The sequence below is a fragment of the Mus pahari genome, chromosome 23 (genome assembly GCF_900095145.1).
Source record: "Mus pahari chromosome 23, PAHARI_EIJ_v1.1, whole genome shotgun sequence".
Classification (NCBI taxonomy): domain Eukaryota; kingdom Metazoa; phylum Chordata; class Mammalia; order Rodentia; family Muridae; genus Mus; species Mus pahari.
Window position 1 is genome coordinate 21,424,025 of NC_034612.1, and position 24,457 is coordinate 21,448,481.

The following is a 24,457-nucleotide window of genomic DNA, read 5'->3' on the forward strand; positions in this document are numbered from 1 at the left end:
AGCTGCTAGCTTCTCACTGGGAGATTCTGGGCAGATGCCATTCTGCTGAGTCACACCCAGCCCCTCATTAGAGGCCTCTAGGCAAGCAGTCTGCCAATGAACTACATCCCTAGTTCCTCTTTTTACATTTCATTTTGTGACAGGCTCTCAGTAAGTCCCTTAGACTGGCTTTGAATTTATTCTGCCTCAGCTTCTCCAGTAGCTGTTAGTGGCTGGGTTATAAATGTGTGCTACCAGGTTGGGCTAGAATAGAATGCTTGAACTACCCCAAGGTCTGACTTGAGCGTTTCAAAGCAGTGCCAACTTGTCCACTGAAATCACCTCCACTCAACAAGGTGTTGAATTAGTTAAACCAAAACACCCAAGTAGCTTCCTCAGGGCCCTCCATCCCATTATCTTCTACAAACACTAGGCTGAATCCCTTCATTTCATCAGGATAGTCAGCCAGTAAATGCTTTAATTACAAGTTGAAAGGGATAAAATAAAATCATCTGGCGGAATGGTTTTAATTAGAATTTAGTGAGTCAGGCAAGCAATTAATGCATCTAAGAATAAAGGTTATATTCACATATTTGTCTCTGTTGAGCATCTCTGATTTACATGAACAGTTGACTAGGACTCCTCAAGCTAAACAAAGGCCACCACAATGATGGTAATCATGGAGATTGATTGAAGAGAAAATGAAATGGCTAGGGTCTTCATTTGTGCACCTTCCAATCCCCCACCCCTACCCCCAATTGTGATGGTTGGTCATTGGGGCATAAAACCATCTCCGGATTTATGACAAGGTAATGAATTAACTAAGATTGCTAAGATTATATTATTATCTTATATTGTTGTCTTATTTGTTATTTTTATCTACTTTCTTGTGTACATCTGTGTGTATATACATGTGAGTGCATTGCCCATGGAGGAGGTCAGAAGAGCTCACTAGATTGCTTAGAGCTAGAGTTATAGGTGGCTGTGGGGACATATAGCCCAGGACCTAGGAACTGAACTTGAGTCCTCTACTGAGCCATCTATCTAGCCCCATCAGGTTGTTTGTTTGTTTGTTTGTTTGTTTTAGAGAGAGAGAAAACACAAGAGAGAGAGAGGGTGAGAGACAGAGAGGGGGCAAGAGAGAGAGAGACAGAGAGACAGAGAGAGGGAGGGGCAAGAGAGAGAGAAAGAGGGGGAGAGAAAGAGAGAAAATGAGTGTGTGAGTGTGTGTGTGTGTGAGTATGTGTGTGTATGCACAAGTTTCTATGTGTACATGTGTGGTCAACCTTGGAAGTCATTCTCAGGGTTCAACAAGGTTTCTCACGGGCTTGGTCAGTGAGTCCCAGGGATTCTCCTGGATCTCCATCCTCAGTTCTAGAATAACAAGCAAATCCTACCATTCTGGCCATTTGACTGCGTGCTTGGTGGTTCTTAACTCAGGTCTTCATGTTTTATGTAGTAAACATTACACTGCCTGAGCCACCTCCCTGGGCCCTCATTTCAGTTTGTTTTAAATGGATCCTATCCTTTGAAAAGTTTGTGCACGGATTACAATGCTTCCCAATGCCCATCTTTAAGCACTTCCAGACACCGGAACCACCGGGTCTCCCTCTCTCTCAACTTCTTGCACTGTCCATATGTGCAAGGCTGATACATCAACCATGGAACATGAGCAACCAACCAGGGTCACATGACTCTTCCTCCCCAGCAGCCACATCACTGCAGCTAGGGGAGGGGACCCAGGGAGAGAAGTGAGAACAAAGGGAGCATTTTGATCCCAAAGGCTCACATATCTGAACATTCGGTCCCTGGTTGGTACTGCTGTTTTTCTGGAGGGAACTACATCACTTGAGCAGTGTAGACCTAACATTTTTGCAACCTACTTTTAGGAAGGGTTCAACCTCTCCTCTAGCCCACCACCCAGCAGAGGTGGTGGAAGAGAAAATTTATTAGGATTTTGGGGGAAGTGAACCTGTTCAGCAATAGTCCTTGGAGGGGTGAGCTTGATCTACTTTGGCAGCAGTTTAGACCTGTAGGGAGCACCAAATATGATTCAGTAGCTGCAACCAGTCCTCTAGACAGGCAGACACCAGGGAGCCTTAGTTTAGTCCTGAAGAAAAAACCAGGCTCACCAACCAGCCTGAGGCAAAGCCGCTGAAGTGGCAAGCTGCTAGGGGAACCTCAGGAGCAATTTTCGGGTGCGTGTCTCTCAAAGGCAGAGTTTTTACAAGTTGAGCTCAAAGCAAACCAATGCTCAGTGCTCATCTCCTGCTATCTATGGGGTCATATTTATAGTCCTTCATCAAGGGTCTTTTGATGATCCAAGCATCCTTTCACCTGTGTCTGCTTCAGGAAAACAGTCACATGTTTGCTTTAGCAAGACATCCTTTCACCCGTGTGCCCCAGCCAACCATCATTTGACATAACTAACTGTATTCGTCAGGGTTCGCTAGCGCCACAGAACTTATGGTTCTATTTGGTACTCTATATAGTAAAGAAATTAATTTGTTGATGACTGACAGTCTCCAGCCCAACTCTCAACAATGGTCAGCAGCAGCTGTGAATGGAAGTCCAAGGATCTAGCAGTTGCTCAGTCCCACAAGGCAAGCAGGCGAAGAAGAGAGAGAGTAAATCTTCCTCCTTCCAATGTCCTTATGTCGGTCTCCAGCAGAAGATATAGCCCAGATTAAAGGTGTGTGCCATCACACCTTTAATACCAGATAACCTTGAACTCAGAGATCTCCCTGTCTTAATCTTTTGGATTCATAGCCACTATGCCTCAAGATCTCCATGCCAAGATCCAGATCAGAAACTTCTATCTCCCAGCCTCCAGATTAGGATCACTGGTGAGCCTTCCAATTCTGGACTGTAGTTCATTCCAGATATAGTCAAGTTAACAACCAGGAATAGCCATACACTAACTTTACAAAGAACTAGAAGTTTCCACTTCAGGACAGGGTTTGAGATTTTATAGCCTGGCCCTACCTCCTGTTCTCAACCTCTGCTTCCTGTGCTTGCCAGCCATGACGGACTCTGATACAGTAAGCCCAAACAAACCTGTTCCTCTACTAAGTTGCTTATGGTTACAGTATTTTATTATAGCAGTTGAAAAGTAACTGATACAATTTTTGAGCACCTGCTGCATGCTACACATTATTCAAGAAATTTGTACTCCTTAGGCTATTCAGATCTTTCATGGCCTGGTAGAGAGAGAGAGAGAGAGAGAGAGAGAGAGAGAGAGAGAGAGAGAGAGAGAGAGAGAGAGAGAATGGGGGAGGGAGAAGGGGAAGAAAGAGGGAGAGGGAGAGTGAAATACTTGAGTAAGAAAAGATGGGGATGGGCATCAGGAATTGTGAGGTTTCCATGGTGACCTGGATCTCTTGCTTTTTTAGGCTTGTGGACAATGCAGGAGCATCATTGAGAGCATGGTGGTAAAATGCTACTCATTTCATGATAGCCAGGAAACACAGAAAAAACAAAATATAACTAGGGACAAGAAATAGCTCTCATGCAGCCAAGGGCAAACTTGAACTCCTGACCCTTCTGAATCTACCACACACGTGCTAGAATCACAGCTGTGCACCATGATGATGTGATTGGGGTTAGGAGTGGAACCCAGGGCTTTGACCACAATTGACAATTCCTCTACCCACTGAGACATATCCCCAACCTTGCGTGTGTGTGTGTGTGTGTGTGTGTGTGTGTGTGTGTGTGTGTGTGTGTGTGTTTTCAGGGAAAAAAAAGTACAAAGGAGATGCAGACTGAGAACAAAGCCCCACGGTAAAGAGAGGAATTTTGACATGTTCTAAAGATTTACTTTTGTGTGTGTGTGTGTGTGTGTGTGCACATGTGTGTGTGCACATGTGTATATGTGATGAGTGTAAGGGTTATCACAGAAGCCAAAATTGGGCATCAAATTCCCCAGATCTGGAGTTACAGGTGCTGTTCAGTATGGGTGCTGGGTGTGGAGCACAGAGCCCAGAGCCTCTGGAAGAGCAGCCAGTGCTCTTAACTGCTGAGCCATCACTCCTAAGTTTGACCCATTCAAATGTTGCTCTTCTGCCCACAAGCCACCTCCTGTCCCTTTCTTCCCACTCACATGGTTCTGGTTTTATCACTTTGTCACTTTATATGTAATTAGCCACACAGCTCCCTCTGCCTAGGATGACAGCTAAGCCTTTGCTTGGAGAAACTTGTAAGCATTAGATGAAAATGATACTTATTAGCATATACCAAGGAATCTTTCCAAGAGTGGTGAGCACAACCTGTGTGTTTCAAAACATGAGTGGTTCATATGTGCAGGTGCTTGGCCTACATTTCATTTCCCCAGGATCTGAAACTAAACACTTCTCTTGACGTAGAGAATGAGCTAATTCTACAGGAACCGTAATTGTTGGGTCTGGCTCCCACACTCTCTGCTTTGCTCTGGTCCCCGAGACACTCAATTGGAGGCCCATCTCACCTGAAGTTACTTGCTCAGGATCAGGGAACAGCCAGGAGACTGTGGTACCCTGGCTCTTGGGTTAGTTACTAAGTGAGATTCCCGCCTTCAAATGGCTGATATGTGAGCTTTCATAGGATGTTCCAGTACCACTTCCTGCATCAATTTGTATATGGTGCTAAGGAAGAAATGGTAGAGCTGTTACCATTGTGTGACAGGAACATGGGGGGCCAGGGGGCTACTTTCCTAATTTTGGTAGATAAGAAGAAAACATCATATACCCTCAGGATATTATCCCCAATGACCCACTTCTAAAGGTTTGATGGCATCCCAAACTAGCACTACAGTTGGGGTCCACCAAGCACTCAAAATGTGAGCCTTAAGGAACATTCAATATTCAAACAATAAGCCTGAGTGTATCTGAGGGAGTGTTTCAAAGTGAGAGAGCTCTTCACTAAGTAAGGGAGATCCGTTTTGGGCTGTGCTGGAGAGGTGATTCACAGCTTAGGAGTGCTCGCTGCTCTTGCAGGGGACATGATCTCAGTTCCTAGCACCCTCTAGCTCCAGTGAAACTGACACTCTCTTGAGGCCTCTATAGCCACTTCACCCATGTGTATGTGTGTCCATGAACACATATTTTAAATAAAATAACAAACTTTTAAAGAAAAAAAGAATCTTCACCCTCATCAGTGTAGGTCAGCATTAATCAGCACAGTGGGTGTCCTGAAATAAAACCAATAGTTGGGAAGAATTAAGTCTCGTTGGATCTAGAACAACCATTGACTCTGTGTTCTTGAATCTTTAACCTTTGGACTTGGACTGAGTTATGCCACTGGCCTTCCTAGTTCTGCTTGCAGATGGAAGAAAATTGTAGGAATTCTTAGCCTTCATGATCACATGAGCCAACTCCTGTTATAAACACACATATGCACATGCACACACACAACACCCACACCCACACAGACACTTACATACTATATTGTGATGTAGTAATTTTCTCTGAGATCAAACATCTCAGATGTTTGAGGAAGGAAAAGAGAGAAGCCCCTTTAAGATATAGGATGTGATAAAGAAAGGTTAAATATTCCATCCTCCAGGGAAACTCATGAAGTAAACAACTCAATTCAGGAAGTTCCTGAAACTGACCAAATTCACACAGACACTTCTTCCCAAGCTTATCTAAGCAATAAGGACTGCTGAGAGACACACTCTGACAAGCCATGCTATGTAGAAGAGGCTGAGATAAGTCAAGCTACCTAGAATGCAGATTAGATGAGTTTTCTAGAGGACACCATCCACTGAAACAATCTGGAGGAGGCTCAGACCATCTTAATCATATAAAAGACACTAAACAGTTTAACCTCCTGTAAGTTGTTGTCTTGAGCTCCATGTTTGAAGATTTCATGAGTTTCTAGCTATTCTGGGCTGAATTTTTGGTGACTTTGCTACCTTTGAGCCATTTCTGTTCCTGTAAGTAACACTATATCCATATTCATGTAAGCCATCAAAATAACTCACTAGTTCACCCAGTTGGAGTTGGGTGATATATTTATTCTGCTCTGTTGTTATTTCCCTGTCTGGGGTGAGTTGACATATGTTTATATCGCCCCATGAAGTGTCATTATACACACACACATACACACACACACACACACACACACACACACACACACACACACACACAAAACATACACTCGCACATACCTCAAACTCAAAGAATCAAAGAGCCAAAATTTAGAATATAGCGTTTTGTTGAACCACATAACACAAGAGTCCACTTAGCCATGAATTGTATATTAGAACAATACCTAGCTGCCAGGTGCAGTTATTGGAAAGGTCAGAAAAAGGTGTGTGCCTCACTCCTGGCCTATAATATCTTGTGTCATCATACTGTAGTGGAGGCCAAGATCTTTTGCCACCATTCCTAAAAGCCTCAAGCCTTCATGGATGCAGTGTCATTATGATCTTTTCCAGGGTTCCTGCTCAGGCTTGCCATTCAGTGCAGTGACCTCACAAAGTCAGCCCAGCCTGCAGAGAGGTGGGTATGACTCCCCTACTTCTCCTTAGCCACAGTACACAGGAGAGGCCCAAATGAAACCATCTCTAGTAGAATAAAGCATCCCCCAAAGCATGTCCCATGAGGTGGAAGATTCTGGAAGGCAGGTGTACGTTCTGTCTTCATGTGTGGTGGTCTCTAGGCTGAACTCAGATGAGGTTGCACAATGTGGAAGCCTTGTTGCAGAGTTTATATAACCCCAGCTGATCCAGAAGCAATCATTGTGAGAGTTAGCTAATGGCAGGGTAGGAGGGCCTCCCACTGAGATTCCATTACCTAGTAATTTTCAGCTTGTTCACTGTTGCAATAAAGCCCTTCTGTCTTCTAATCCCCCAGCATTCACGTCTCATCTTCTCAAGAACTGAAGTATGTAAGATGCTTTCTGCTGGGGATTCGCTGAGATAAGTTATTGAAGTCAAGCCGAGAGGCAGGCTTCCTGTGCTCTGCTTATTCATCTCCAAATTTATGTCCGCGCTTGCTTTTGAAGGTCTAAATGTAATCTCAAACAAAGTGCTTTCTTTATGTCTAAACTTCATACACTTTCTATGTCATGGGGGGTGAGGCAGAGGAGCAAGGAGCTCCCACACTTGGGGATCATTAGCAACAGGAGGATTAGAGCAAATGACTTGTTTTTATGTAATTTTTATAGAACGGGAGATGCATCATTCACAGCCATTCAACTGGGAAGAGGTACCAGGGTCTATGCAAACTCATTAACCTGGCCCTGGAGGCAGACTCTGTGAACTTCCAGATGATCTGTCTTTTGTTTGTTCATTTGTTTGTTTGTTTTTGTCACCCCCCCCCCCTTGAGAACTGCTGTCTCCCACATCTTGTTTGCTGTTACTGAGATTTTCCTTCTCTTCTCTCTTATGAGATCTCTAACCTCCCCTCAACCCCTCCCAGTTCTAAGGCTTAGCATTTGTGTTAGACAGCCTTCTTTCACTGGTGACAAGATTTAAGTTACAAGGTTAAGACTTGCTTTTGGTCTGGGTCAGAGGATTCAGTACATGATTAGTCTGGTAGCGTTGGGACCTATGGTGCAGCAGGCAATCACGGAGGCAGGAAGTGTGTGATGTACACGGCTGCCTATATCATGGTGGCCAGGAAGCAAAGATGAAAAGAGGAGGGTCCAGGGATAAGATGTACCCTTTGAATTAGTCACTTTGCTCATTGCTGAGATGAAATGTCTGATAAAACAAAGGAAGGAGAGAAAGGTTGAGTCTAGCTCACAGTTTGAATGGTCACAGTCTGTCACAGCAGGGAGGGCATGGCAACAGGATCATGAGGCAGATGGTCACATTGTATCCACAGTCAGAAAGCAGGGAGAGATGCGTGCTGGCACTCAGCTCACTCTCTCTTTCTTAATCAGTATGGGAGCCAGCCCAGGGAACAGAGGGCCACGTTTAGAATGAGCCTTCCTGTATCACTTAAACCAATCTGGAAACTCCCTCATAGACACACCCCAAGGTTTGTCTCCTAGGTGATTTTAGCTGCTTTCGGACCAGTCAAATGCATGGATGCCACTGGTTATCTGTTTCTTCCAACCAGACACCTCCTCAGAAGGCCTCCCTTGCTTCTCAATAATCACGAAACCCAAAGCTAGGCTATGGTAGTACAGAGCTCTAATCCCAGCTTCTGGGAAGTCGAGGCAGGAGGATCATGACTTAGAGGATAGTCAGTGCTATAATAGTTCATTCAAAGTCAGCTCAGACCATACCATCACTCAAACGTATGTATGTCCCTATTTGGCTTCTAGATACGGGGTAGGAGTACCTGAACATTCTAGAAGCGTTGATTTCAATTATTTATTCATTTATTTGGTTGATTAAGAAAACAATTTTACTTTTATGTTAAACACACACACACACATGCATGCGCGTGCACGCGCGCTCAGACATCGAGTACAGGTACCCACAAGGGTATTGAAGCCCTCTGGAGTTGGAGTTACTGGAGGTTGGGAGCTGCTTGACATGGGGATTTAGAAACAAATGCAGGTTCTCTTTAAGAGTTTTAGGCATTCTTAACCCCTGGGCCATCTCTCCAGCCCTAGTTGATTGGTAGTTTGTTTTGTTTTGAGATTGGGTCTGGCTATAAAGGTCAGGCTGGCCTTGCACCCACTGTATAGCTTGAATTCTGTGTAGTACAGGCTGGCCTCCTGGTTGCAGCTTCCCAAGCACTGGGTTTGTGGCTGTGTTCCACAATGCCCTGTTTCATGTCTACTTAGTAGCATTCACACCTACCATCTGCTAACCTGAAAGCTGGACGTAGGAGAGCTACACGGATGCCGGGGAAGCCAGCGCTTTGCTCTCTCGGCTATCCTGCCTCATCGTTGGCTATTCAGACTTCAGTTCAGAATTTCCAAAGGTCATAGCCACAAGAAAAACATAGCAGGGTACATAGAATTGCTTTGAAAGAAGAGGTGACGTTCCCCCTCATCATCTTTTGGTAGTGGTGGCAGTGGAGGTGGTGTGTGTGTGTGTGTGTGTGTGTGTGTGTGTTCGTGTTCACCTATAGGCACAAATGTGTGTGCTTGTGTGGGAAGAAGATAATCTCTGGTGCATTGTCCAATTCATCCCCCCCCACACACACACACACACATACACACAGACACACACAATGGAGTCTCTCACTGGTGTGGAACTTACAAACAGACTAGACTGGCTGTTCAATGAGCTTCAGAGGCAATCCTGTCTTTACCCCCACAAGCACTAGGGTTACTAACATATGTACAACCACAAGTGGAAATTTTTACCTAGGTGTTGGGAATCGAACTCAGGCCCTTGAGCACGTGTGGCAAGCACTTTGCCTAGGAAGCCGTCTCCTTAGCCTGCTCTTTTACAAGGAGCTCAGAAGTCAGCCGAGGGGTTCCGAGCATAAATGCCTGTGCTCAAAGGACAGTCGCAGCAGCCCTCTCTGTCCAATCCCAGCTTTTTGCCAGCTGGCTGCAGAGAAGAGCCTAGGAAAGCCTCATTAAGCCGCACAAAGCCTGCCTAAGAAGCTACAAAGTGGACTGCAGCTGCCTCCCCAGCCTGCTGCAGCTGATTGCCTGTGATTCCCCAGTAGCCCCCGTGGCCATGCTGCCTGCTGACACAGCCTGTTGTGTTGGAGACCTTATTACTGTAAATCCCATTTTCACATCTCAGATTTCCTCAGAAATTGCAAACATGTCTACCTGTGGCCAGCCTGCCCAGAAAGGTCACTAGAGCGGCCTCTGGGTCCTGATGCTGTCTCTGTCACTCATATGTATACAGGTCTTAAGTCCTCAAGGTCAAAGCATCAGGAATAGCCTTTCAAACACAAGGCTGCTTAATCCTAGCCAGACTCAGGTTGGGCCCACACACAGAGGCCCAAGAGGTGTCTGTGAGTATTGTTTATTCCTGGGGATGCTAATTACAATGATCAGATGTGATCCTCCTGGAAGCTTCATTATTCAAAGCTCTCTAGTGGGGCTAATGCACTGTAGAGCTAAGAAGTGATTCGTATCAAGTGGCAATAGGGTCTGGGGAGATGGCTCAGTTGGTAAAGTACTTGCCATGAAAGCAGGAGGACCTGAGTTCAATCCCCAGGACCCATCTAAGAGTTAGGTGTGGTGGCATGTGTTTAGAATACCATCCCGGTATTGGGGGTTTTGGAAACAGGGGGATCCCTGGAGCACATGACAAACCAGTCTAACGCACTTGGTAATTTGCAAGTCAGCAAAAGGCTGTCTTAAATAAGCAAGGTGCCTGGCACTGAGGAACTTCAGCGGGTGGTTAACCTCTGGTTTCTACATATACATGTATGTGTGTCACGTGTACTTATACATACACGCACGTGTGCACGCGCACATACACACACACACATACACACGCACGCACACAGAGACAATATTTACTGAACAGCATCTGCTGTGGTTTGGGCCTGAAACATCTCAGCATGCGTGTTTGGAAGGCTTGACTCTTCATTGCTGCAGGGCTCAGGGGTAAGGCATGGCGAGCACAGGACTTCAATCTCATCAATAGGCCCAACCGGGTTTGTAATCGAAGGTAGGTAGGGCCTATACTAAAATATAGGTAGGGCCTATACTAAAATATAGTATAGGTAGGGCCTATACTAAAATAAATCTTAAATCTGCTTTTCCTTTCCAGCCTCAGCTTCCAGAATAGTGACTCTAAGACTAATTATTCATTAAGTGCCTAGGTCATAAGCTTTGGCTTATTTCCTGACTAGCTCTTAACTTGCTTAACCATTTAAACTAGTCTGTGTCTACCTTGTGGTTAGTTACCTCTTCTTCAGTCCTGGCCTGCTTCTTCCGTAGTGTCTCCTCTGCATCTCCCTGATGGTTTAAGGCTGTCTCCCCTCTTGGCTCTCTCCGAGCCTCTCTCTTATCTCTCTCTCTTTTTTTTTTAAAGATTTATTTATTTATTATCATTATCTGTAAGTACACTGCAGCGGTCTTCAGACACCCTAGAAGAGGGCATCAGATCTCATTACGGATGGTTGTGAGTCATCATATGGTTGCTGGGATTTGAACTCATGACCTTCAGAAGAGCAGTCGGCGCTCTTAACCACTGAGCCATCTCTCCAGCCCTCTTATCTCTTACTATTTCCCAGAATCTTCTATCTTTATGCCACTGTCCCACATCCTATTTCCTGCCTCAGCTCACTGGCCATTGGCTTTTTTTTTTTTTTTTTATTGACAGGTGATGTTTATAAGAGTCTCTCTATAGACCTAATTGGAGGAAATGGGTTGTTGTGGACCCCTCTCTCTCCCTGCCTCTGTCTCTGTTTATCTCTCTTTCTCTGATCTCTTTCTCTTATCTTCTCTCATTTCTACATTCTCTTTCTATCTAACTCACTTCTCTCCTTCTCTGGCTCCCCCCCTCCCATCTCCTCTCCTCTCTCCCCCCTCTCCCTCTCTATCCCCTCAGGCCTCACTTGTTCGTTTGCTGGTTGGTTGGGTTTTTGTGAGACATGGTTTCGGTGAGTGTAAGTTATCTTCCAACTTCCAAGGTAGGCCAGGATGGCCTTGAATTCATCCACCTGCCTCAACATCTGGAGTAGGGGAAGTATAGGTTAATGTGGTGTCAAGCAGGAAACCCAGTGATTTGTGTATGCTAGGAAAACACTGCCAGTTGAACTGTATTTCTAGCCTTGTTTGTGGGATTTTGAGAGTTTTACTACATCCCGGCTGGACTTGGACTACTGATGCTCCAGCATCCAGTACCTGACTACTCTAGTAATGGGCCTGTGGCATCTGTAGTGTGACATTGTTCACGGAGAGGTGTGTAGAAACCTCTGCTCACACTAGCTAGTACATTGGCAGCAGACCAAAGTAGAGTTACCACCGAGAGTACAACTTGGAGAACCAATAGGTTTTATTGGGGTTACTTATAGGAGCAGAAATGACTCAAAGGCGGCGGTATCAGCAAAGGCTACCTCATCGTGGATGAGAGATCACAAATCGGGGAACCTGGTTCCCACAGCACAGCTTATAGGCTGCTTGATAAGAGCCTTCTCTTATCAGCTCAGTTATTCCAAGCCTCTTCTAGACAGTTTGTCTTGTCAGAGAGCATCTCTCATCAGTCTTTTCTTCTTACATAAGCTTGGGCAGAAGGGACCTAGCAAACCTGGTTAATTTCAGGGACTTCCTGAAGCTTCTGAGTTGTTTAAACAAGTTTCCCTGAAGGGTGTAATGTTTCACTCCTTTAGAATATACCACATCTTAGAAGAACTTCTCTCCAAGATAGAATGTTTTATTTTGGAGGAAGTTGTCATACCACCACCAACAGTTTTTTTTTTTTTTTTTTTGCCATTTCTTATTTCACCACTAAGTGAATAAGTACTTAGTACCTAGGGCAGAACCTGGCACAGTTGCTCCCAGATGTCTCTGGAGGATGAGAGTGAGCAGCCAGCATCTGAGGCTGTTTTGTTTGTGGGTTGGTTGGTCTGATTTGCAGACTGAGATACCAAAGCCCAAGGCAGGTGAATGGCTTGCATTTGGATCCATTGCAATTGAGTGATCTGAGACCATGACTCGGATTCTTCCACCCCTCAGCCTGTTCTCCTCGGACACACCCTTCCCTGCTACATGAACAACTCACTTGGGAACAGAAGGCCTGGAGAGGCACCTCAGTCATGTTGCTTGCTGCCTTTGCCCAGGATCTGAGTTTAGCTCCTACCACTCATGTGGCAGTTCACATGTGCCCATAACTATATCTCTAGGGGATCTAACATCGATCTCTGTCCTCCCCAGGCACTATGCGTTGAAGGTTTTCTTTTTGTCTTTTTTTGTTTTTGTTTCTGTTTTTTTTTTTTTTTTTAAACGAAGTTAAATCTGAAGGCAAAAGAAACTTTCTATAACGTGGAATGCCCAATAAGACAGGACAACCCACAAAAGAAATCACACACACACACACACACACACACACACACACACACACACAAACAGAGGCATGAGAAATTATAAGCAAAATACTTCATCTGAATAATAATGGCTAAAACCCCACATTTCTGCTTATTGTTTATCTAATTTTGAATTTTAATGAATAGCAGGGATGGTAATTACTCAATTCCTATGTTTATAGAAAACCAACACAGGAAACCTCACCGCTCAATGCTTTGGAGGCGTCAGGCTCTCTTAAACATTCAGTTTTGCAATTAGAAAGGGAGCCATTCATTAACATTTTTAAGCTGAATAAATAAAGGATATGGTTGTTATTTATTCATTAAAAATTTAAAAAGTGGAAATTACAAGCTCATTTTTTGGAGGGGTGTTACCCACATCGTCTAATTAGCGGTGAGTCAAAATGTTCATAAGAAGCCTTTAGCTACATACCTAGACACAAAGTTGACTTATTAGCAAGTGGAATGAGTTCACCTGTTAACAATTAAAGTCATCTTCTTCCACATATATCAAGGGCTTGTCCCCAGATCCCTGGTGATTGAAGGAGAATCCTGGCTTTCCATATAGACGTGTCTGTGCTTAAGTTCTTTTCCTTCATAGTGTCCCTCAGCAATTGGCACTAACTGCTGAAATCCGTTCTCTTTCCCATAAAATGGGATCATAACCTTATCTAATGAGGAACTGGGGAGAAATAGATAAAATATAAATATGGTAAATATAGTAAATATATAGCATATTTAAATATACTTTATTTTAATGTAAAAATTAAAAAATATAAATATAGTAAATAATAAAATATAAAATAGTACACACTAGGCCAGCACTCTACTAACTGAGCCACATCCTTTTTTTTTTTTTTTTTTTGGTTTTTCGAGAAAGGGTTTCTCTGTGTAACCCTGGCTGTCCTGGAACTCACTTTGTAGACCAGGCTGGCCTTGAACTCAGAAATCTGCCAGCCTCTGCCTCCCAAATGCTGGGATTGAAGGCGTGTGCCACCATGCCCAGCTTCTGAGCCACATTCTTAACCATCTTTGTGGGTTTTTGAGGCACAGGCCCACTAGGTATCCCAGGCTACCTTTGAACTAATGATGCTCCATCATCTTGCTTCTGAGTGCTAGGTTAATAGGCATGTGGCAGCACACTTAGCTTTTGCCCAAGAGAGTAGACTTGTCTTCTTCAGTGTACTAGTTAGAGAGATGGATCATAGTACAAAGCAGAGGAAGGACATGTGATCGGTGTGCAGATTGGCATGAGGAGGAAGTAAAGGGGGACAGAGGCCGAAGAATCTTCAGGGCACTGACATAGGCTTGGGTTTCAGTAGAGGAAGAATTTGAGCAGAGAAAAGCGACATGCATGCTTAAGTAGTATTGGTCAAGGTCTGGTCTGGCTGGTCATTGTCTCTGTTCTGGTTCTATGAAATGGCCTAAAGAATTCTTGTTTGACTTAACAAGCTTTCTCTTATATAGTGACTGTTCCTGTTCTTGCTTTGGGTGTCATTGCATTCTGGGGTGACCTGTCCTGGGTTCCTGCAATACACAGTGACTGACAATTATAGTAATGATGAGCTGCTTGAGGCAGCTTTGAGGGGCTCCGAAGGAGACACTTTAAACATTGACAGTGAGATATCTCAGTAACTCATCTCCATGGCTCCATCTTTGAAGGGGAAGGAGATCAAGTCTTGCTGGATTTTAGACAGATACTCCCTGAGCTATCATGCACACTTGCAGAGGTAAACAAGAGACCAGAAACAAAGGATACAGAAGTGAGCATGCTGTTACCAACCTTGGGGTCATAGTCTATACCCTCAAAAGTCAGGTTTGCCCATCTGTCCTAGAAAAGCCAATTGAAACAGGCAAATTAATAGTTAAAATCCAGGAAATATGAGATTTATTCAAGGCATCCATACTGGAAAAGGGACAAATACATCCTTGAGACAACCTCCTCTACACACACACACACACACACACACACACACACACACACACACACCAAGTCCATCTTCAAGGTCCCAGAGTGATATTGCAGTTTAAATAGAGGGCCTCAGATATATACACTGAAGCTGTCCTGGGTCAAGGTGTGAACCTGCCTAAACTGAGCCATCGTTTTCTGGTCTCTATTCTTATTCTGCAAGAGGGTCGGACAAATGATGAGGATATAAGTCTCCCACCTCCCAGGACCTGTCCCTCCAACTGAGGGAAGGCTTCAGCCTTTTCCTTCTTCTGGCATAATTTTCCTGGGGTTGGGGAAGAGGCCCAATTTCTTGGTGTCCATAGTTTCAACGAGATCGTATATAGACTATGGGACCCAAGCAACTCTTCTGAGTTTCTTTGTTTCTCATATTCCACCTGCAGTGCCAGGATTTTCTCTTGGTCCTGGTTCTCTTGTGGAGCCAAGAGAGAAGTGAATACTTTTAAACACAAGCAGCTTCTAGATGCCTCCTGTGCTTCCAGCTCCCTAGGGCAAGTATTCATTGTTTCTTTTATCTCTATACACCACAGCGGATAAGCAGTAGCTTAAGGGGGGAAGGGTTTACTCTGGATCCAGGGTTCACTGAGGGAGAAGACATGGCAGCAGGAGCAGGAGGCAGCTGGTCACATTGTGTCTACAGTCTGGAAGCCAAGAGAGATGACTCTTGGTGCTCAGATCATCTCTTCCTTTTGATTCATGGTGGAACCCCAGACTATGGGATGGCCCTGCCCAGATTCAGGGTCTTTCATCTTTAATTCACAAAGGCAAGCCGAGAAGTATGTCTCCTGGTCAAATCTACATTTGGCAATGATTAGTTATTACACGACCCGACTAATGATTGCTAGACATAGGGTACATATTTACTGAGCAGAAAGATCTCAGTCCAGTCTCTTGAGCTAATCAATGGCTTGTAGAATATATCGACTAAAGATTATATTGACTGCCAATATTGACCACGTCTTTTTATTCTGATAGTTTGGGATCTGGGCTTTGCCGTTGGCATGGATTGCCTTTCCCAGAGTTAGTTGATTCTCAGAGATAACTAATAAATGTTCTGTAAACTTGTATGTCCCACTGAAAATAAAGAGACAAAAGTACCTGTTTGTTTAAGTATGCCCAGGCCAAATTGTATTGGATTCCTTCAATTATATATTGAATTATTAACCACAGTGCATCAAAAATGTAAGTGAATTTGGAAGGAAGATATCTCGTGACTTTTCTTGAGGAAAAGAGAAGAAACACATTATCTCAGACAGGGCCCCAAAGAATAATTCTATGCATGCAGTGAACCCTTGTATTTATTGGGGTTACTTACATGTGTATGAGTGAGGAACCACTCATTTATGGGAGCATGGACAACTCAGTCACATTATGAAAAAAATTTCTACCTAGGCATGCATAATAGCTAGGCTGCTTAGAGAGTCTTCTCTTTCAGGTGACATTTGCTGATTGTATAGCCTTATGAATCTTGTAAGTTTGGGGATCTTCCTGAGCCTTGTGAGTTTTGTTCACATCCTCAGCTTTGTGGGTTCATTTCTCTCAAGACTTAATGAGTTTCCCACCAGGAAAGAATGTTTCAATTCGGAAGAAATAGTCTCCCAACAGCACTTGAGGAGTTAATATGCTAAAATCGAGCCATTAAGGTGAGCTGCAACCAAACGCAACTGCTGTTTTCTCTGACAAATATGTGGTGACACAGAAACACCACGGTCAGATACAGCTCAAGGCGGGATGCCCCGGATGAAATTAACTGTTCCCAGGTCCATCTCCAACATCTAGCCTCCACACTGCATACAAAATCACTTTCTGTCATTTTAAGCTCCTCAACTGCTGGCCCTTTACATTTGCCTCCACTGTCAGGATTTATCTTAGCAAAGGAGGACAAATGGGGGGGGGCTATAACACAGTAAAATAGGAATGCATTTTATTTTCTCATGCAGACTTCCAAGAGACCTTGCTTGGAGTCCCCAAATTAGATGCTGGTAGCAGTAGCAACTGAAGTTGCTGCATCAAAAGTGGGAGGGAATATAGTATTCGTTTGAGCAGTAGTCCACAGAAACTCTTATCTCTCCCAGGGGCCCACCTCCCTTCCCCATAATACCGCTCTCATCAAAAGTTCTTTTGAAGTGTAGAAATCCTGAATCATCCAAAACTCCAAAACTTTAATCGACCCTATGATGCTGTTGCTAGGTTGGCTGATCAAGGAGAGTTGAAAGGGCTAGTCAGAGCTTTTTAAAGGTTCATGCAAATAAGGATGTTTGACTTGCAAGGCTCTGGGATGCTTTCAGATGCAGAATTCAGCCTATATCCTTCTCTGAAGACTGAAAAGTTATTGGGGGGGGGGGGATGGGAAACTCTACATAGGATCCTGATTGGATTGGTTAGATCTAGATGTTTCAGATGAGGGAGGGGGCGGGTTAGTTATTTTTCTTATTGTGATGAGCAAATATCTGATAAAAGCAACCCAGGGAAGAGAGGGTTTTATTTCGGCTCACTAGTCTGTCCTAGTGATCTTTGTCAACTTTGACACAGTCTAGAATCACCTGAGGGGAAGCCACCATTGAGGTGGCTTCCCTAGATCAGATTGGCCTGTGGCCATGTCTCTAGGGCAGTGGTTCTCCACCTTCCTAATGTTGCAACCCTTTAATACAGTTCCCCATGTTGTGGTGACTCAAATTACAACTTTACTTCTTTGCTACTTCATAACTGCAATTTTGCTACTATTATGATCATAATGTAGACACTATGATATGTAGGATATCTGATATACAATCCCTGTGAAAGGGTATGCGTTCACCCCCAAAGGGGTTGCACAGACCTCACATGTTGAGAACCTCTGCCTACAGTGGGTGGCACCATTCTCTGGCCCAGTGGTCCTCAGATACCTAAGAAAGCTAGATAAGCATGAATCTGTGAGAAAGCCAGCAAAAAGAGGCCCTATATAGTTTTAGCTTGAGTTTCTGCTCTCTTTCCCCAATGATGAACTGCAACCTTTAAGATGAAATAAACATTTTCCTCCCTTCAGTTGCTGGTAGTCAGAGAGCTTTAATCACAGCAATAGAAGGAAAACTAGAACAGCCTATCCTGATAAGGTAGTGATGGTAATTGGAGAAGTAGAGTCATGGTGGGGAAGCCATGGAGATTAGAGAGGTAGAGTCATGGTGGGGAAGCCATGGAGATTGGGGAGGTAGAGTCATGGTGGAAAAACCATGGTAATTGGAGAGGTAGAGTCATGGTGGAAAAACCATGGTAATTGGAGAGGTAGAGTCATGGTGGAGAAGCCATTGTGATTGGAGTGGTAGAGTCATGGTGGGAAAACCATGGCAATTGGGGAGGTAGAGTCATGGTGGAGAAGCCATGGAGATTGGGGAGGTAGAGTCATGATGGGGAAGTCATGGTGATTGGAGGGCTTCACAGTCAAAAAGCAGAGAGAGATAAAAGAACACTGCTCAGCTTGCTGTATTTTTACTGGGGGCTTGCTGATTTAGGCTGGTGTGCAGTAATTTGTAACTATCCTCCTGCCCCCATCCCTTAGTGCGTTATCCTTACAGGGATGCATGAAGCCATGCTTGGCTTTTCATATGAGTGCTGGAGATAGAAATTCAAATCTTTGTTATCACACAGCAAGCATTCTTGCTCACTGGGCCATCACTCAGGTCGGTATATTTGCTTTTAAATCCACAAATCCTCATTTCTGGGGTACTATGGAAAGCTTCCATCTATATCATGTTTCTGCTTAAACTTTCACCCACTCTAGTCCATCCCTTTGCAGTAATTATTACATATATTCTAATATATTTGTTATATAATATTTCTGAAGGGAAGACTTATCTCTTGTTTTCCTATTGATTTGCTACTCTTATTGTGAATTTAGGTCATTATATATGCATGAGTATGCATTTCATATTTTGGCTTTTAATTCAATCCCAGCTTTGGTCAAGTGAGTGCCTTCAAATTTGGGTTTTGTGTCATTTCTACATGCTATACCTTTTTTTGTTTTTTATCTATTTAGGCAGCTGAGTCATTGGTTTTTTTTTTAGACCTTTCCTACTTTCTAGCACCATAATATACTCTAGAATCATCTTGCATTATATTCATCATAGTTTGTACATACAAGGCAGGTGTTCTTTTACTGAATCACACTCCCAGTCCCTCACTGGGGGATTCTAGGCAGGGGCTCTACCACTGAGCCATGCCCCCAGCCTCTTACTGGGCAATTCTAAGCATGTGCTTTACCACTGAGCTATGTGACTATAGTTATATAGCACTGGCCTATACATGCTAGGCCAGTGCTCTATCATGGAGACATGGCCTTCAGCTCTTCTCTGGGGGAATTCTCAGCACATGCTTTATAACTCTTCTAACTGTAGGGTGCTATGCAAAGGCTATATACCTTGGAGCCACATCCTTATCCTCTTAGTAGTGGATTCTAGGCAAGAGAGTTACTACTGAGCTATGCCCCATTCATTCACTAGGAAATTTTAGGCAAGTTCTCTGACCTCCAGCAACTCAATATAGGTTTTTATGTGAAAGCTCTACCTCTGAGTTCATCCTCATCCCCCTAATTACTAGTTATGTTGAGGCAGAGTTTTACCAATCTAGACATGGTGGTCTTAAGTTAACTCTGTTCCCCTTGGCAGAGATAATGACTATACCACATGCTCTCCATTTTATAACCACAAACCAGAAACAAACAAAAATGTTGCAAAAAAATAGGAAGTAATTTATGCTATGGAAGATAAATTGTAGGTCCATTTTCTTTATGAGCTTTCTATCCACTTCCCTGACCATCCCCACTTCCTCCCTTACAGGGAGAGCGATATCACCTCATTAAGAAGTAATTAGTAGGGACTTAGTATGTGGTAGGCCTGGCTCCACCAAGATTATGTCATCCAGTGCCACTTGCTTTATTCAAGAGATTCTCAGCCCAAGGAGGAGGTGATTTTAGCAATTGTCCTCCAGATACGTACGTTTTAATACCCAGCAATAAAAAGCACATCAACATTTATAGTCAAACCCTTCTCTTGTCCACAGAGAAAGTCAAATTGACTTTAGATTCTGTACCTTGAGATAATGCCTTAGTATATGCAATAGGCTCAATGGTTGCCTCTCAAAGATATCTACAGTCTCATTCCCTTAAACTTATAAATGCATGGCCTTACTTCAACAAGGGGGCTTTGAATACATTATTAAGTTAGAGATCTTAAGTTCGGTAGATTATTCTAGATATTCTTGGGGGATTTAATGTCATCACAGAGATCGAATAAGGGGGTTAAAAACAATGAATTAGAACCATGGGGTACAGACCGTGGAAGCTTCTTGAAGGCTATACATACTCTTCTGTAGTTTCCAGAAAAATGAAGCACTGTTGTTCCACTGAACTTCCCAAACTTTGTTCCCAAACCATTGATCAATGGTTCCCAGGCCCTCACTAGACAATCTAGACAAGTTCTCTACCATTGATCCATACCCAAGCCCTTACAGATGAATACTAATCAAGTGATCTACACCCGAGCCACCCCATTCTGTCGCTGATCAGTGCTAGACAAAGTTCCACAACTGAAGAACACATCCAGTCCACACTGGGGTTTGGCATATAATCTACTCCTGAGCCACGCCCCAAGCCTCTCCCTGAGGGAGTCTAGGCAGGTGCTCCACCACTTAACAATGCCACATCCCTCTTTTGATTTGAGATACAATCTCACTAAATTGCTCAGGGTAGCTTTGCACTCACTCTTTAGCTTAAGTAGATTTTTAGCTTTCAATCCTCCTGCCTCAGTATTCCAAGGATCTGAGATGCCAGGCCTGTACTGTCATTCATTCAATGGTAATTGATTTTGGCTTATTATCAGTCCCTAATTTATGACAGTGTGTTATAATAGCACACAATATGATACAGCATGTGCCTTCTAAGCTTGCTAATAACTGTAAACCATCAATCTCCTATTATTAAAAGCAAATCCTGAGGAAGATTTATAATTGTGTTCTTTTGTGACAGGGAACAATGGCTTTGCAGCATGTATGAGGAAGTGTTTGGTTAGAATTTTCCTATATAATGTGAACAATGGTCTACTCATCACACAGGGAGTTAATGACAAATCAAAGTACCAATTATACTAAAGTCCATCTTGGTGAACCAGTGAGTTTATTGGGGTTCACAGGAATATGAAGGACTTAAGGGCAGCTATATCACCAAAAAGGCAACCCAAGTAGGGGTGATGATTTATGGAAGCTGCAACTCTGAAGCTCTTTGCACAACTTTCAGGTTGCTCAACAGTTCAGAGTCTCCTTCAGGCAGTTCAGCTTTTTGGAGACTCACTTCCCTAGCAGTTATTTACTTCTCCCATTAACTTGCCGAGGGATATTGAGAATCTTGTTACTTTCAGGAACTTCCTAAGACTTATGAATTGCCTGTTTCCTGAACCTTTTAAACATCTATCCTCCACCCTCAAGGCAAATTTTAGAAAAAAAATACTGTACATTAGGAAGACAGTCCACTGTATAATGCCTTTTGGTGGACATTTTAAAAATGTATTTGGGGTCATTCCAAAAAGAATATTGCTGTCTTTTGCAAGAAGAAAGCTTTGTTCCTATTTATACCTAAAACCTTTCCCCTTGCAGCAAACCCTGGGTCTGCACTTGTGCCCCACCAAGAGAAACACAAAATTGGATATATGTATATTATATATATATTATATATACATAATTATACATACAATATTATATATTTATTATGGTATACTTAATTATATATTCAATAGAGTAATTTTATTCTGTAAATATATATTAAATAATATATTAATTATATATTTAACAATATATTATTATTACACATAAATACATATACAAAAATATATTTATAACATATGTGAATAATATATGCACACATACATATAATTTTATGTAAGATATGATAATATACAATATATATTTTGTATAAGTATAATATATAGTATACTTATTAATAACTAATAATTATATAACATATAATATATTATATATTATTATATATATAATAATATATAATAATATAATATTATAGAAAACAATATGTATAATATATAATAAAATACATAATATATAATGTTATATGTATATATACATATGTGTATATATGTAAATATAAAACTTTGCAAATAGCTAAACTTGCATTAGGCTTCAGAGAAGTCCTCCTTTAGTGCCATGCTCAAACTGCCATTCAACTCCCTGATAGACAGTGGCTCACATCACCCTTCTAAAGTGGTGAACAGACTTCTAAGAAATGCTGAGGTGCCTAATCAGATACCACTGCCTACAACTCTTGTGCTTTCATTTAGTTAGTGGTCTGTGTCATTAATTGACACATATCAATTCAGGGGCTAATGAGATGATGGCTCAGAAGGTGAAAGCTCTTGTCACTCTAGCCTGGTAACCCAAGTTTGAACCCAAGTAGCCACATGAAAAGCTAAATGTGGCAGCACATGTCTGTGATCCTACTACTCCTGTGATGGAACTGGAGGCAGACACAGGAGAGTCAACCAGAGGTTTGTGGGCCAGTTGGTGTGGATTGCTCAGAAAGGCAGAAATGGTGAGAAAGATCCTGCCTCTAAAACAAGGAAGAGGACTGACTCCTCCAAGTTGTTCTGTCACACACACACACACACACACACACACACACACACACTGATTATAAGTAAAAATTTAACTGAATGCACTCATTGAAAGTTTACAGCTTACTTCACCAAAATTTTCTTATGACATTAATATGTAAAATTAGATTTATGAGGACATCCTTTTGCTCACACTAAATATACAGGCAAGAATGTGGAAAGCAATACCTTTGCCTTGGTTTGGGGTCTTCATGTTATGGATTGGTTTCTGCTTTAAAAAGATGGTGGGCGGGTGTCTAGCAGCTTCCTCCTAATTGAAACATTCCCTCCAGGAAGAAGGAAGAGGCTCAGGAAGAAAACAAACCTTCACAGGTTTGCCAAGCTCAAACTTGCAAGTCTCACGAGGGTTCAGCCTCAGGGTTAGAGAGGCAGGCAAACAAGCAACCAACCAAATAAAGAGAGAAATCAGCAAAGAGAGAGACTCTACTCACCTGAGCTGCCAAGACGTTCTCAAGGTCACCGAGCTGCTTGCAAGGTCGCTCCAAGGTGGCAGCCTCTGTGAGAGGTCATATGTATCAGGGCAGACTTTCCTGTGATGCAACTTCCACTGAATCACCCGCACACCTTTAAGTAACCCAAATACAAAGTCATTGGTTCACCAGCAAGGACTTTGATGCAATGTTCCTTTGGTCTGTCACCAGCTCCATAGCTACAGTGAGTAGATATCTACACGTATGTGTTGTGTGTCCCCAGGAAATGTCTCACACATAACATGGGATGTTCACCATTGAGAGTCAGATAATTAGTCTGGTATGGCTCCTCAGTGTGCCTGTCTCCCAGGTGGGCACTCTTGGCTTATTTCAAAGACAGAGTATAATTATTTTTAATTCCCTTTTGTCCACCAAGAGATCATGTAAGAATACCCCTAAAGAAACGAGAATAAAAGGAGCAATTGAGCGATGCAACTCTGGATGAAATAAAGCATTTTCAGGTTAGATTCTCCTCCTTAAAATGATAGGAAATTGTAGTAAGTCTCTCCATATGGGATCGAGCCCATCTTTTCTGGGTCATTTTGAAGAGGACTCACGTGAAGAAGAGCTATTAGAACAGCGAAGTGCTCGTCTACCAGGGTCTGAGATCTAGTAAATTGAAAAACGTTTTGATTCTTCAAAATGTCACCCAAATCAAGTCAAAAGTAAAATGCATTTTACAGTCTGCAGGTTTAATTTTTATTTCTTTCCCATCCAGTAAAGGAAGAAACTAATACTCGTTCATTAGCTATTTGCTAAACTGCCCTGAGCTGGGGAAGTGGTTCAGTCTGAATAGTACTTGCTGCATAGCATGAAGACCCAAGTTTTATCCCTAGAGTGCATGTAAATAAATACCAGGCACAGTGACATATGCTTGTAATCCTTGCACTGAGAAAGGAGGATCCTGAGAGCTTGCTTGTCAGCCTAACCACATAGCCAGGAAAGACAATGTTTCAAAGCATTAGGTGGACGGCACCCGAGGATCACCTGATGTTGACTTTTGCCCCCCAGGGCATATACATGAACCTAGAGAAGTTAGGTCCGGTTCTTCCCGGCCCCATGCTCCCACAAATAAGATTCAAAATCAATATATAGCTACAAATACCTTGGCTGTATAGCTAGGCTCATCTCTGACTAGATTATAACTTAAATTAACCTATTTATTCTGATCTACATTCTGCTACGTGTCTGGCTACCTACGCTCAGGTATCATGCATTTGAAGGTGTTCGGTTTTGGACCTGTAACAGGGGGCTGAGGTGTGTATTTTACATTCCAAAGCAGAACTGGCTTCCAGGTTCTCCCAGCATCCCTCAGTCCCTACCTGGCATACCCTGCCCCCAACCCTGAACGTTCCAGTCCAGGGACTGGGCTGCCCTTCCCCCAGAGTCTCTTCCCTATGTAACCTAGACACTTTGGTCCTTCTTCTTTAAACTTCTTCTTCTTCTCCTTCTCCTTCTCCTTCTCCTTCTCCTTCTCCTTCTCCTCCTCCTCCTCCTCCTCCTCCTCCT